Genomic DNA, 10,542 nt, shown 5'->3' with positions numbered 1-10,542 from the left:
ACTTTTCCTACCACTTCTATTTGAACACATTTACTTCAGCTTTATTTCTCCCTTGTCTCCCTTAGTCAGGCCTGGGATCAACAAGGGTAGTGAGGTGAGGTTGAGCTCTGGCGGTGATCATCTCGGTGCGGACCGATAAGAACAGTCGTGCCTATCTCTGTTGGGGCAATGGACTTGGCTTTTCTTCAGCCACAAACCTGACCTGCTGCTTTGAAAACAGTCTGGTTAAGTAGCGCCATTAATTCTTACAATATACACATTTTTTTCTGAATAATGCCTACTACTGTCCCTTTTTCAGTTTAGAGAGAACTCAGCTCCTCCATGTTGGATTAGTTTATAATCTTCAGAGAAAAACTTCAGAGAATTTCTGACAATGAAGGAAGCAGAGTTGGTAGGAGAGGCAAGCAGGGACATCCCGCAACACCTCTGTGAGTGTGCTGTGGCATCCTAAGGCAATGTGACAGTTTGGGAACCACTGCACTAGTCTGGTACCTGAGAAAAATAGAACAAAGCAGAAGGGGTGACTTTGACTATGTGAAAATAGTATAAAAGTTAGGCACTGTGTGAGCCACTTTCCTTTTAGCTTTGGCAGTGCTGAGATACTCAGGCTCTGCCAAGCTGTATAACCAACAAGGGTATGAAAGGATGTAGTCAACAGACAGATTATACACTCCTACTGTTTGATTATCTTTATTTCTTACAACTGTAGTAGAACTAAGGAAGAAATCCACACCAGTGTATTTCAACTATCAATGCTCATTTTCCAGTCCTGAACCCATATCCCTGTAGTAAGTCATAGTCTGTATATATGTTTGAAACAATTATTCCGCTTTTGATTGTGATAATTCTGCCTACACTTCAGTGACACAAAATGAGTCTTTCTCCTCTTCCCCCATCTTTCAAATTCTTGAAATATGTACATTCCAGTATATATTCAGTGTGCCTTTTCTTGGCATAAAAAAGCATGTCTTTGTTATTGGGTGCTACTTTTCGGAACAATTGGGTGAGTGGAGTTCATAAGAAGTGAGGAATGTGGAATGAAGTAGAGCAGTGTGTGTACACTGTGGTAGTTCCACAGAATGAAAGTAAAGTGGGAAATTACAACGTATGGATATAGGACTGCAAAGACCATTCACAACTTTACCTATATAGTGCCATGAGGAAAGGCATATCTGAAGTGCCTATTTTCACATGTATTCTTCTGAATATACATGTATGGATTGCCAGTGACATCCAGAGAATCTTGGCACACTGTTTAAAACATTTGAACTATTGTGGTAGGTTGCCTACAACCATTGTAGACAAGAAATTAAACCATTAAACTGAAAGACAGCCAGATAACCCAAAAATTTCAGCAGAATAGTGTTTCTCTATCATGGGATCTGGTGAAAACTATTTAACTAATGTGTGTTTGCAGGCTGTTTTGTGTGATCCATTTATATAGTTTTTAATCAATGTCTTAAGCTCTGGAAATAACAAAACAGCTGCATCTGAGTGGAATTATTAGACTGGAAAAGAATGTAGACAGATTTCAATAAAGCTTTACTCCTCAGGGTGACAAGTTCAGACAATACTAAAATAATAAATGGGAGCCAATTGATAGCAATTTTTTTTGCCAATGACCCATTTACAACACATTTTTCTCAAAATACTGGCAAGAGATCAAACATACCATCTCTCCAGTCCTGCAAAGAAGATTGAGGGCCCAATCCTATCCAACTTTCCAGTGCTGGTGCAGCTGCAACGCAGCACATAAGGTGAAGGAACAAATGTTCCCTTACCCTGTGGAGGCCTCCATAGCTACCTTTCCCCCCACAGCATGCAGCGCACACCCCTTTGCACAGCTACACCAGGACTGGGAAGTTAAGTTAGATAGGATTTGGCCCTGAGCTGTCAATCTCATTTGTCTGAAGCTGCTGGATTGGAGGGAGTTATTCTGGGTACATTAATGTACATCCCCACACTGCAGTGCTTACCTGGGTTCTGCTGAAGTGGCTGGATGTATAGCTGGATACAGATGGAGACACACATTCCTATCTTTGGTCACTGGTTACAGTGCTTGATCAGTGAGTTCAGAGCCAATGCTCTCAAAACAAGCAAGATGTCGCTTTTTTGTACTCCTGTTTTCTGAATAGTCTGAGAGTATTTAATAATCTTCTGTCTCTTGCTACAGGAATAGATGTCCACTCAAATACACCGCTGGAAGGAGCAAGTAGGAAAGGGGTGGGCACTCCAGATTTTAAAAATTCTTTTTTTATTTTTATATTGTTATATGTTATCTCTGCCTTCTCACAACAGGCAAAAACTAGATCGTCCATTATTTATTTAATAATTTATTCATAATATATCCCAAGTTTCCTCTTCCCACAAAATTGTGTCCAAGATACCTTTTGTCGCCCTGCCACCCCACATACTAACAGAATGTAATAATAAGGGGGTTTGTGCACTCTGGCTGCTTCTCCTCCTGAAAGGGCAGTTGGTGTTTTCCAGGGGGAGAGGCATAGTTCAACTCAACATTTAGAATTGGTGTTTATTTTGCTACTATGCAGAGGCGTAACGCCGTGCCCTGGTGCCAGGGGCAGTGACGTCATGCTCTCCAAAACATCAGCACCCTGGGGCAGTGATGTTACATGATGTCATTTCTGGGCTCTCCCCCAAGGAGAAGGCTCTGGTCACATGTGCACGGGAGAGCCCAGAAGAGACTACCTTTGTGCTACAAGTGAAGGCAGTCTCTTCCAGGCTCTCTCTGGATGAGAGGGCAGGTGCTGTGGCAGCTTCGTGTGCCCCATTGGTTCTTCTCTGGAGGCTGGGAGCCTCCAGAGATGATGGAATGGGGTGCAGGAAATAGCCACAGCATCCTTTGTAACTAGAGTAGAGCCTAGGGCCAGTCTTGCACCCCACCCTGGCAGGGCACCTGGGGAAGGTGCCCCTCAGACTATTCCCTAGTTATGGCTCTGCTACCAACTGCAGTTCTCAAACTTTATCTAGCTACACTTTATTTTTTCCAGTTGCAGAACCAAAATCATTTTCCAGTATTAGATACACATTTCTGAATATTTCAGAGCTGCCTATACCACATTTTACATGCACACACTCCACGCTGGATGACAAGCTCTCATAGTTTGTACTTGTGCATCAAAAATACATGCAAAATGAGAATCATCTCCCAGCTGTACTTTGAGAAGCTGGAATCATTTTTTTTTTTTTGCCACCCTCATCCCAGAAGCTGCTCACTGGGAGAAAATGTGAGAAACTTCTAGCAGAAGTCATGGCTGAGATGGGACCTGACCCTTGGATCTCTCAACTCTGCCCAATAGATCACACTATATGGGTTTGATTCCAACATTTTTTTCCCCCGCTGAAGAAGTTATGTGGGAAAATACACAAGGGCAAGCTGTCAAGAATCTAATATCATGTTTGTTTTTATAATCTCTCCAGCAAAATTCACATGGATTTTTTATTTGGACTATCTTTCTCAGAAACAACTTGAAGGATACCTAGTCGTTTCCTTAACAAAAAGTGTAACTTTTGACTAACTATGTGTGTGTGTGGGGTGGTGGTGGCAAATGTTCCTAAAAATGAGTAATATAGAAATAGTAACCTGGATGTATTGCCTCACACATGACAAAGAAGCGGCAAAGCAAAGAACACAGACTTTCATTAGGTACTTCCTTTTGGCAGTACAAGAATATAACAGCAGCAAAATAACAGGATCAATAATTATATATTTTTGAACATACAGAAAGGACACTCCACAGTAGATTCAGGTCAGTTTCAATTTCCCATTCCGTGCAGGTGGGGTACAAAAAAGCTGCAGCATCTTAGTGCATACCCCAGAATTGCAAGGGATGCATCCACAAGGCAATTAAGGTTCCAATCCTATCCAGCTTTCTGGCACTGGTGCAACTGCAATCCAGCCCCAAAATAATGGAACAAATGTTCCCAAACCTTGAGGAGGCCTCTGTGACTGCCTCTCCACCACAGGATGCAGTGCACGCCCCATTGGCACAGCTCCACTGGCACTGGAAAACTGGATAGGATTGGGCCCTTAGTTCCTTAAGGCTATTGTTATAACATTTACATTTATATTAAGAAGGATGAGCAATAAGGAATTGCAAAAGGTTGGAATCAAAATGTTATCATTTCCCCCCACTTTTCTTGGCTCCATGGGGGGGGGGGGGAGACTAGGGCTAGTTATCTTAAACCATCCTGAAGGGAGAAAAAAAAATCCACTCAAAGGTGTCTAGCTATTTCTCAAACCAATGAGCTATATTAGGGGTAACTGGTTAAAACTGAGCTTGGGGTAAGGTACAAATTAAAAGCAAAAGAACCTGATGACTGGCTGTCTCAATAAAGTTTATGCACTCATTCTGCTTTTCAAATCTTTACAGAAATTTTTCCTCATAATGTGAATTAGGCAGGAAAAACTTTTCCTGTCTTTTTGTCAGCCAAAGGCTCATAGTTTTATGCATTTCTGCCAAACTCAGGAGCTTTGCAAACAAAGAACTAGAGACAAGCTCTAAAATGTTTTCTGTATAAATGAAAAGTGTGGACTTCACAGTTTTTTGTGGTCTAGCATTTATCTAATGGACCTAAATCAATTCTAAAAGGGGGGGGATGACTATCACCAACACTAAAACTAAGTTTAAAACTGAAAACTGAAAACAACTAAAACTAAAACCAAGCTAAAAACCCTGAAAACTAAAAACCAAAAACACTTCAAGTGATGGCTGCATTGGCTCTGGAAAATTGCACCGGACTGGGCCCTCATAGCCCAGTCCTATGCATGTGTACTCAGCAGAAAGTCACACTATAGTACAGAGGTTCTCAAACCTAAATAAAAAAGTTTCATTCTACCTCCTTCAAGCTTCTGTGGCTATAATGGTGATTGGGCAGCAGTGCCCCCCCCACCACATGGCAGACTGTTTAACCCTTGATGCACATACCCTAATCTGCCCTGTCAGTTTTGCAAACCACCAAAAAATTGAGTTGTGATCCACTCATGGGCCATGGACCCACAGTTTAAGAACCACTGGATCCCAAACTTTTTTACCTTCATCTACTAGGCCATTGGCTGCAGCTCCCCATTAGGACTTTAGTCCTATACAATGTATACAAGCTTAAAAAAGAAACTCTAGTTCACAGCACATACAATATTCTTTTTTCTCATCTGAGTTTTAAAGCTTTTGCAATTGTTCTTTCAAACATTCTCCAGAACAATGTAAGCTAGAAGTTTTACTTTTTAAATATAATGAAATTAAAGTTGTGTTGTCACAACAAACCCAATCTTGATGCTACCCCCCCAAAAAAGAAATTCTTTACACTTTGAATGCAGACAAATTTACTTACAGCACAATCCTATGCATGTCTACTCAGAAGTAAGTCCCATTGTGTTCCACGGGGCATACTCCCAGGAAAGTGCATTTAGGATTGCAGTCTTACTGCATTTTTTCTTTCCTTTCTCCACCTGAGGGTAACCAAAGCAGCTTACAACAGATCAAATAAAAAAGTGTATAAATAATTTAAAAACACAATTGAACAAATTACAACATAGCCTAAAAAACTCGTAAAATATTAAAACAACCTAAAAACACGTACAATAAAAAGGGCAGCAGCAAACATCTTATAAGAGAAGGATTAATCTGTAAAAGCCAGATGTTCTAGTTCAAAAAGGCAGAGAACTCAGAAGGCTCATCTAAAAAGAAATGTCTTCAGGCCCTGCCAAATACTGACACATAACAAAACTGCAAGAATTTTTGTTGTTTTTCAAATCTTGAAATAACTGATGTTGCTGTTGAGTAATGCTTAAGATAAACTGTTGTATCGTGCCGCCACTAGGGGTCATAGGATGTCAGCAAAAGTAATTATATGACCCTGTATTCCATAGTATCATCTAGAGCAGGCATCTTCCAAAACACTGGGAGAGCAACAGTCCCACTAGCAATGGAGAGGGCCCCCTTTGAGAAAGATCCTGAATTAATAATGACTTATAGAGTACTTTCATTGGCTCAAAGCATAATATATGCACTTTCCTTGATGTAATCCTTACAATAATTCAGTAAGCTTAGTGAATACTCCAGAGAGCTTGTGTAACATAACAGAGCTAAGAGACTGATCTGTACACGAGGACTTTCCTGGTTTGAATATCTGTAATGAACCAACAAAGTGGTTTGTAATATAGTACACTACTGCTGCTCCCCACAATCACCTAGCCAAGGCTGGCTCATCTATGAGGCTGGCTGAGTCACTTCAGGCAGCGGATTGGTGGGGAGTGTCCATCTCCATATGCCTACTTGCCTTCACTTCTGCTGTTTCTCCTCCTCCTTCCTGAACTGAAAAAGGAAGAAGGGAACGGAGCAGAAGTGTGGAGAGTGGTGGGCTAGTGTGTCTCTTCCCCTCCCTTCTTCCTTGTCAAATCCAGGAAGTGGGAGGGCCAGAGGCTGGCACAGCACCAGGTAAAGGAGGGCAGCATTTGCCATGCACTTCAAGTTGGACTGATCTTACACTCAGGCAGTGCCCCATAGGCCCTAGCTTAGTAGACAGTGGAGGGGAGCAACAGTGGACCAACTGCCTCAGGGGTTGGTGGGTCATGAATTTTGCATGAGCACCACCAATGGTGTCATCTCTGATGACCGCCCCTATGCTGCAGGTGAGATAATGAGAGGAGTGGCTGCTTACCTAAAGCCAAGGTCATAGCCAGAGGGAGATTTGAACTTTGGACTTGGATTCGTAGCTCAGTCTCTTACTGCCCAATTCTATCCATAGACCGTGCTGCTGGAACTCACTTTCAACAATGCAGGGCCAGCCCACCTGCAAGGCTGACTGAGGCAGTCAGCTCAGGAAGTAAATTAGCCCACCTTCGTCTGCCCACTCACTTCTACTCCTGCTTCTAAGCCCTGAAATGGAAGAGAGGGACATTTGAGGAACCATCTGTGTCACACTTTTAGGGTCTCAGTAGTTCCCAGTAGCTGAGAGGGTTGCCAAACGCTGCTCTCCCTTACCTGGGAATGCATGAGGCTCTGCTCCTCCCAAAGCCTGGATTGGAAGAGTGGAGGAGAGACAGTGCTAGGCTAGGGGAGGCAGACTGTAAGTGCCAGGCAGGCTTGAGTTTGGGAGAAACTCTAACCCTGCACTCTCCTCCACACATCCTTTTCTGCTCCGCCCTTCCATTTCAGGGCTTAGAAGCAGGAGTAGAAGTGAGTGGGCAGACGAAGGTGGGCTAATTTACTTCCTGAGCTGACTGCCTCAGTCAGCCTTGCAGGTGGGCTGGGAACAAATGGGATAAGCACATACCTTGAGGAGGCCTCTGAAACTGCTTTCCCAACACAGGAAGCAGTGCATACCCCATTGGTAGAGCAGCACTGGCACTGGAAAATTGGATAGGATTGGGCCCTGAGTTGTCCTTGGTACCTGAGATCCTTATGTGGAGATGTAAAGGATTATTAAATAAAGAACCATCTGCATACAGAGTATGTGCTCTACCACCAAGCTAAGGCCTCTCGAAAAGGAGCATGAAAGACATGGTCATTTAGATTAGCCTTCTGAGGGCACAATCCTGATGACTGTGCCATAAGGCATATCTGTGACCCTTACCACCAGCCCAGCGCCAGAGCTGGCTCAGAGCGAGCCCATGTTGGGACAGTGCTGATTGGAATCTGGTGGATCACCACCTGGGAAGCACCAGGCGGTGGTGAGTGGAGGTGCGAAGGGGTTTGAGTTCCAGGGTAGGGGAGGTGGGAGGAAGGCATGATGGCAGAGGGAGGGGTGGGACCGACAGAACTCCGCCCCATCGGTTCCAGAGCCCCGTGTTGGACCTCATAGTTAACATGAGTAGCCCAATTAAGGGGTCATGATGCCGCGTGACTTTGTGATGTCACTCAGTGGGCTCTCTCCCGGGGCAGTGATGTCATGATGCTGCGTTGTGATGTCACTCAGTGGGTTCTCCCCTGTGGCAGTGATGTCATGATGCTCCAGGGTGCTGCTGGAGGAGGAGGTGCTGCTGGCTTCGCACCCCGCATTCCTTCCCCTGTGGAGGCTCCCTTGCCTGGGGCGAGTGCCCCTGAGGCTCCCCAGTTCCACCTCCGGGATCGGCCGTATGGCTTCTACAAGGAAGCCCCGTAGCACTGCAGAGCTTTGGTGCACTTCCCTTTAAGAGCCCCGTCTCCTACAAGGCGCCGAGCCCTCCAAGCCTCACCTCCAGCTGATGACGTCACTCTCCTCTTCCGATTGGTCGCTTCCTACCTCAGTCACCTGTAGCCCCGCCCACTCCCTTGCCCCTTCGCACCGCTTGCCAGCAAGTCCGCTCGCCTCTCCGAGCTCCTCTGTAGGCGCTGAGGGTCGCGCGCCACTCACCCGCCCCCGTGTGTTGATTGGCTAGGAGACCCATCGGTCCGCCGGGCCTGTGGGGAGCTGGTGGGCGGGGACTTCCGTGGCTGTGAGCTGAGGAGAGCCGGCGACGCTGGTGGCGGGGCCGGGCCGGGTCGGGCCTGCTCCGCTCCTCGTCTTGCGAGGGAAGTTTGCCCGTTGGCGACAGGGAGAGGACCGCGGGCGCCGGCAGCGGGGATGGATCCGTGACCAGGTGAGTGGCGGGGCTCGGCCTCGCAGGGCGGGACTGCCAGCTCCTCAGCCCTCCGCTGATGGGGCAGGGAACCGCCCTTCGAGCAGGCGCGGGCCAGGGACTGCCTCCGCCGCCGGGCGGGCTGGAGGCCTGGCTGGCCGGGCCCTCCCCCCCGAGCCTCGCCTCGCCTCGCCTCCCCCCACCCCAGGCTGGCCGCCGCCGCCACCCTTGCCAACTGCAGCCGGTGAGAGCCTGGCGCCCCTCCCGCAGCGCGCCTCCACTGCGCCCTCTGGCCGTGCAGCCCCGCCCCCACCAGGCCCTTCCCCTCCCCCCGGCTGTCCCCCCAGGCTGGGGAGTCCTTGCAGTCCTGCTGCAGTCTGCACAGCGCGCTCCTTGCTCTTCTCCGTTCCCTGCATCCTCATCCTCCAAATTACTTGAAACTGGTTGTAATCTGATATTGAGCAATCAATAGAAGTCTCAGCCTGAGACCTGACTACGGAGTGACATCACTGCTATTAATATCAATATCAATAATAGTAATGGCACTTATAGGAACATCATACATACTGCACTGTTACCTAGTTGATAACGGGCTGAGACTAATAATAACAATAATTATTATTATGAATAATATGGATAATAATAATGGTACTTTTAGGAGTATCATACATACTGTGTCGATACCTAGTTGGTACTTAAATCTCAGGCTGAGACTTGTAAACTGGTGTTGAGCAATTGATACAATTGTGTTTCATTAATTTGGATAATAATAATAGTATTTATATTTTGCTTTTTCAAAAAAGAGGTTCACAAAGCAGCTTAGGCCCAAATCCTAACCAATTTTCCAGCACTGGCTTAGTGGTGTCAGTGGGAGCATTCTGCAGTTGGATGGCACTCATGGAGGCCTGCTCAGAGTGAGGGAATGTTTGTTCCCTCATCTTGGAGCTGTATTGCCCTTAGGTTGGTGCTGGAAAGTGGGTTAGGGTTATGCCCTTACAGACAAAATTCAAATAACTAAATGGCTCCCTGTCCCTAAAGGGCTCACAATCTTAAAAAGTTGCAAAAGAACATGAGGAGGCAGCCACTAGAAAAGACGCTGCTGGAGCGAGGAGGGCCAGTTACTCTCTCCCTGCTAAATAAAAGAGGAGCACCCACTTGAAAAAGTGTCTCTTACCCAGTTAGCAGGGGTGCATCTAAACTATTTAATTTTTAAGGATTTTTCTTTATGCATTGGAGTGACTTGTTAAAAAAACAACAACACAAAACATGGCTCTTTCAGTGAGCCAGCTTCTTCCCAGAACATTCCACTTCAGTTGCATAGGACAGAGATTTCTCAACCAGTGGTATTCGTACCACTGGTGGTACTTGAGGTGGTGTCTGGTGGTGCTTCCTGACTCCCACCACCTGGCAGCAAGACCATCAATGCAAGACAGCAAGCAGAGTTGGAGTCTCTGCTTGCTTGATGGGCAGAACTCCAGTGTACCTTTGCACATGCTTGAAGAAGCCATTCTGACTACTCTGAGCATCTTACTGGTGTTTGTCATATTGTGCCTGGCCTCCCAGTCTGGAAGTAACTCATGATGACATAATCGCCAGTTACTTCTGGTAGTATTTCCAATAGGTGGACAATGCGAAGTGGCACGGCAGGGGACAAATGTTGAGAAACGCTGACATAGGAGACGTAATGTGCTCTATTTCCTGTGTAATTAGTTCTGGGAGAGTATTAAGCCTCTGGTTCTATTCTAAAGAATGTGATCCTTTGCCTTTTCACATAATTGCTGGATACATGGGATGAGCTTATTGTATTCAGCCGCTAACATATGCAGGGTTTGATTTTAAGCATGTTTTAGGGAGGGTTTCCTATTTTTGATGCTTCCCAGCAAGTGCTGGAAGCCAAATGCTGTGTTCAGAGGTGGGGGCGTATGTGACCAGCTCATGGTAACAAGGCTGGTAAAGAACGGCTTCTGTACAGCTTTTTCCATGGA

The 10,542-nt window shown here is 45.9% G+C and overlaps 1 long non-coding RNA gene across 1 annotated transcript in view; it reads left to right on the top strand.

The window, feature by feature from the left end:
• Window positions 1–8,324: 8,324 nt before the first annotated feature.
• LOC136657643 (uncharacterized) overlaps window positions 8,325–10,542 on the top strand; it is a 30,574-nt gene continuing 28,356 nt past the window's right edge. Inside the window, exon 1 of the long non-coding RNA XR_010794763.1 lies at window positions 8,325–8,578. This is a non-coding gene — a long non-coding RNA (uncharacterized lncRNA). The remainder of the gene's footprint in view (window positions 8,579–10,542) is intronic.

Source organism: Tiliqua scincoides, chromosome 7 (genome assembly GCF_035046505.1).
Source record: "Tiliqua scincoides isolate rTilSci1 chromosome 7, rTilSci1.hap2, whole genome shotgun sequence".
NCBI classification, from domain to species: Eukaryota; Metazoa; Chordata; class Lepidosauria; order Squamata; family Scincidae; genus Tiliqua; species Tiliqua scincoides.
The sequence above is the reverse complement of the archived record's forward strand: the minus strand, read 5'-3'. Positions and strand labels throughout refer to the sequence as shown.